We start from the raw sequence: 6,000 nt of genomic DNA, 5'->3' as shown, positions 1-6,000 counted from the left end.
CAAAAATATCGTAAATTTTTCTTTAAAACAAAAATATCGTTAATTTTTCTATAAAATAAAAACATCGTAAATTTTTCTATAAAACAAGAATATCGTAAATTTTTATAAGCACAAAATATCATAAATTTTTCTATAAAACAAAAACATCGTAAATTTATCTATAAAACAAAAATATCGTAATTTTTTTTTTGGAAAACAAAAATATTGTAAATTTTTCTATAAAACAAAAATATCGTAAATTTTTTTTATAAAACAAAAACATCGTAAATTTTTCAATAAAACAAAAATATCGTAAATTTTTCTATAACAAATAATATTGAAAATTTGTCTATAACAAAAAAATTTTGTTTTTTTTTTCAAAATTTAGTTTATAATTTTTTTTGGAAATTTATGATAATTTTTTTTTTGTTAAAATTTTTATTTTATAATAAGGGTACTCATTTAAACGCTTAAGTTTCCCATTTGTTCAATTGTGCAAATTTGCGCGACGTGTTTCATGAACCAACCTTTTCAATTTTGTGCAAGTTTATACATTAAATTTCTCTCTATTTGATATAAATGTCAAATAAAAATAAATTCAACAAAAGCCTTAAAAAATAAATTTTCAAATTGTATAAATTTTAATTTTAAAAATGTTGAATGAAAGTTAAATCTTTGGAACAAACGGTGATATACATAGTTTGTAAGATTTTATTTATGTTCTAGCTGTTGGTTAATGCTTTCATATACAATGTCATTTAATACAATCATTCTGTTCTAAAGTTACACAATTTTCACATGCTCAAAATTTTTATATTTTATTTGATTTTTATTTCTTATTAATAAAAGTAAACAAAAGCAGCTGATTCATCAAATGCACAATAAATTCAAGTTTGCGAGTCTAAATTGTCGCGCAAACTTATCCGAGTTGTGCAAACGAATTTCCATACATTTTTTGACAGTTCATTTGCGAGAGTATAAAAATGCACAGATTGCACAGTTTACGAGGCATATAAGCGTTTACATGAGGACCCTTAATATTTTTTTTACTTATTTAAAATTTTTTTTGGAGATTATTTAGAAAACAAATATTATGACAATTTTTTTTTTGTGAAAAAATATTCGGGTATAAAAATATTTTTTCCGATTTTGACCCATTGTAGGTCCGACTTACTATCTATCAGTAGATATCCATATTGTCTATATTAATGACATAGTAATCAAGATATAGATATAAAGTAGTTAAAAAATGGAGTTTGTATTGGTTTTTTCTTATATCTTAACCATTTGTAGGCCGATTTTCTCGATTTCAAATAGCAACCGAACAGGGTCTATAGTGGATATATTGGTGAATGGTGATTTCAAAATACAGACGGACATAGCAATATCGGCTCCGCTATCTATAACGATCCAGAATATATAAAATTTGTGGGGTCGTAAATGAAAAATTTAGAAATTACAAACGGAATGACAAACTTATATAAACCCTAGCCACTTATGTTGAAACTGTATCCTATAAGGGGATTTTAGAACAAATAGGCTAAATCCAAAATGTCGCCATAACATATATCGCTGGCTTAACATGCAAAGGCTCTAGGCAATATTTTAAAATTTTACAGGAGAGACAAAAAACATTCAAACTTTTTTTTGCGTAAATATTTTTGAATTCTGTAAAAGCAATTTTTTTTTGTATTTTTCTTTGTTTTCTATGTGCGTAAAAGCAAAATGATAAAATAAGTATTTGCCGAGATAAAAGGTTTTTTGGACTTAGAGCTTTTTCTATTGCTGAGTTTGTATTTTTTTATGGACTTAGGTCTTTTTCTTCGAACTTGTCTTATTTACTAGTTTTTATATCTGGATTAATAAGTCATTAATATAGACAATATGGGTATCTTATGATAGAAATTTCAAAGTTCATTGCAACGATGTATACAAGTAAGTTGGACCTACAATGGGTTAAAATCAGGAAAAATTGTAACCCGATTTTTTTTTCATCAAAAAATTTTTTTGTCATAAATTCTTTTTTAAAATAAAAAAAAATTTAAAAAAAAAACAATTTTGAAAAAAATGGAAATTTTTTTTCTTTTTAAATTTTAAAAAATAATTTTGAAATTTAAAAAAAAACAATTTAGAAAAAAAAATTGGGAATTTTTTTTCTTTTTAAATTTTAAAAAACAATTTTGAAATTTAAAAAAAAAAATTGTAAAATTTTTTTCTTTTTAAATTTTAAAAAACAATTTTGAAATTTTTTTTTTCTAAATTGTTTTTTTTAAATTTCAAAATTGTTTTTTAAAATTTAAAAAGAAAAAAAATTTCCATTTTTTTAAATTTTTTAAAATTTCTTTTAAATTTTTTAAAACTTTTTTTAATTTTAAAAAAGAATTTATGACAAAAAAATTTTTTGATGAAAAAAAAAAATCGGGTTGCAATTTTTCCTGATTTTAACCCATTGTAGGTCCAACTTACTATAGCCTACAATTTGGTGATGGGTATATAAGATTCAGCACGGTGGATGTTTGTAACGCCCAAAAATAATAGTTTAACACCCACCTTAAATTATACCAATAGAATCAGAATCACTTTATGAATCGATTAATTTTGAAGACATTTCGATAAAATGCCTATTGAAACTAGCTGAAATCGGTTCATTATTTCCCCTAGCTCCCATACAAATGTCCTCGCGAAATACGTTATACTATGGAAATCATGTCACCTAATTTCATGCCGATAGGTCTATAACACAGTGCAACAGTGAAAAAACACACGATCATGACTATATAGGTTCGACTCTACTATCAACACGGTCTCAAATCGGTCTCCAAAATGGACAAACTGAGTATAGGGTTTTACTACCCTTTGATAGTAGAATCGAACCTATACTGTCATGATCCTGTGGTTTTCCAAAAGTCTTCATTTGTTGCATAGTGTAATTAGTCATAGCTCCCATATAGGGCTCGCTTCCCAAAATCACTTTAACGAGCATAAATCTCTTAAAAATTTTGGTATACACATGAAATTCAATGCAAATAACTTTGATGGCGATCGGTCCATAATTAGTCATAGCTCCCAAATAAGACCCTCTTCCGAAAATAACTTTTTTAAATTTTAAAAGAAAAATAATTTTGCCATTTTGTCTTACTTGTTTTAATATATGTCATTTAACAATTTGAAAGAAATGGTCAAACTGTAATTTTTATAGGGACTTAGAGCTTTTTCTTGTGATAAATTGGACTAAGCGCTTTTGCTCATCACTACAAAACAACAACAAAAAGTGAGATAACTCCAATTTTTTTCTTTGTAATCAATGTATTTTTACTTATTGTACATTACTGCATTAAAATCTCAAATTCTAAAAAAGTGGCCTTAGAGCCTTTGCATGTTAAGCCAGCGATATTCTATTTGAAAGGACCTGTGAAAGACTCTAAGATTTTGATATTTGTGTGTGTGGGTTTTTGACTACTAACACTGTCCAACAAATTAAAACTTTTTGATTGTAACAGAATAACAACCCTATAATTCTGAAAGGCCATTTTGAGTATATAATTGTTGTTGGATAAACTTGTAGTCCAGCTGGTCTGAGTTTTTATTTACAGTAGGTCAAAGTTTTAATTTTTTTGGCCGAAGGGAATATTATACTAAATTGTGTAGGTTAATGTCTGAGAGAATTCTTATTGTCAGAGTTATATTGTGGAATTTTATGACGATAACTTTTGTAGAAGATCTTAACTCTCTAGCTCCTCTCTTTGTGGAGCAATTTGACCTTTATCGAGAAAATAAAAAAAGTTCTTTCAAAAAGGATATTTTAAGGATCAAAATATTCTGCGAAAATTTTAGTAATTAGTTTCAATATCTATATTTGAATTAGTTATACGGTGTCATCAGAATCATTCACATGGTCTATATGAACATCTCAGCAGTCATCAATGACATACACATTTTCCACTGTATTGTTTTGTCTTTAATTTTAATATCTAATCAATAAGTTGTCTTCTTATAAAGACCTCAAACAATTCAATAGCTGCTTGCTTTATATTATTCGTAATTTAATATCTCCAGTAGCCAAAGAGTTATAGGTTTTAATGTCAGTTATATTTCGCTGATATCTAGCAGTAGTAAATCTTCTTTAGGATATTGTTATCTCAGCGAGATTAAAACTACATAACTAAAGTGAAACATTCTTGCATAATATTAACGTAAACGAGATTCATTTTCTTTTACAAACAGCAGAAGAAAAAAATAAAATGAAAAACAAAAAAAACCAGCCAAACAAAATCCACTCTAGTTTTTATATAAAGCTTTCGTCGTATTAACATGCACAGTAAGTTGAAATATACTTAAAACTACGTAAGACACAGAAAAAGAGACCAAAAGATAATTCTAGTTTGTTAAAGCTTTGGCATAAAGATGGACACTATAAAAACCATTACAGTGAATAAAAAATAAAACGAACAAGGCATAAAAAAGGTAAATCATTCACCCTTGTGTGGAAAACCACACAAAATGACACTTTTTTGTATGGATTTTATAAAAAAAAATATTTTTAGCACAGCAAATGCCTTAATTGATGCAAACATATTGTTTGGTAGCGAGATATTTACAAAATTACGTTGCTTACCCTAATGTGTGGTTTTCCACACATGGTTAATTTCCATGCATTTTGTTACAGAAACAATACCAGAGGATAAACAACGTAAGTAAATCAAATTTAAAGTGTATTTGAAATGAAAATAGGTTTAATAAAATTTTCCTTTTCCCTTACACTACTGTAGTCGTTAGTATTATGTTTAGTATAGAAGATTAATTTAAATTTTGCACTTAAACAACATGAAAACTAAATGAATACACTGGAATAAAACGAAAGAAACACACTCACATACAGAAATTGGTACCGATGGAAAGAAAACAAAAAACAAACATTCTGTGCATTAAATCATTAAAAGACGACTTATTTGCAAACTACTTTGTCTAAACTTGACAACTTAAGAAATGAAACACCAACAACAACAAGAACATAAACTACTGGAAAAAGCACTGAAAACTAAAACAAACCTACTAAAAACTAAAACTAAGAAGTTAAAGTTACAAAATAAAAAACTAAATAAAGCAAAAAATTATGCTACCAACAAAGCAGCACTCTGGAAGAGAAAAAAAACTGAATGAAAAAACGCAATAAACTAACGATTACAAAATGTTGTAAGAGCAAAAACAAAACAAAAAAAACGGCAACTAAACGCAGTACTATAAGAAATAAAACTTTTATCTACTTACGAAATATAGGCTGTGCAAAAAGAGCTTTAAATGGTTTAAAACATTAGCTTAACAAGAACAAAGTTGAACAAGTAGATAATGTTTGATTAGCCCCAAAAAAGGACTTGAATTGATTTTGTGTTACCCTTGTGTCGAAAATAACACAAATAAGTGCTGCTATGCCAAAATACTTAGATACATCGTATGTGTGGAAAACAACACCAAGGGTGAAATGAAGCTGTATAGGGTTAAAACAAAAGTAAAAGTCTTTATAATACTTAAGATAACTGTAAGCAATTAATTCAGGCGAGTTCTGCACACAACCAACCACTATATCTCTCCTTTAAAGTCCTGACAAAAGATGTCAGTACCCAGTATGTATAAAGACAAGTAAAGAAGTTAAAACAAAAAAAAAACTTAATGGAAGCAAATGTATCAAAATGCTTAATTGGATGTGGAACAATAAATGACGTTCTTTTTTTCCACTTCATCGTCTAAATACAGAAATAAACCCAACATCACAAATATGGACAAGATGCAGTAGCAGCAAACGCAGTTGTTACATATAGAAAATGTATGAAAAAGGTTTTATTAAAGGACGGTTTAAAGGACGAAAGACATGTTTTTATGTTATTATGATAAAAAGGCAACAGAAAAAACACACGAGCCGCTTTTAGCAAACAAGTGCATCATGGATGGCAGTTTTTTTTCTTTTCTTTAACAGTTTCACTTGACAATATAAATGAGATAATATTTCTTTATTTATATAAATAA

This window comes from Calliphora vicina, chromosome 5, assembly GCF_958450345.1.
Source record: "Calliphora vicina chromosome 5, idCalVici1.1, whole genome shotgun sequence".
NCBI classification, from domain to species: Eukaryota; Metazoa; Arthropoda; class Insecta; order Diptera; family Calliphoridae; genus Calliphora; species Calliphora vicina.
This window is presented reverse-complemented; position numbering follows the sequence as displayed.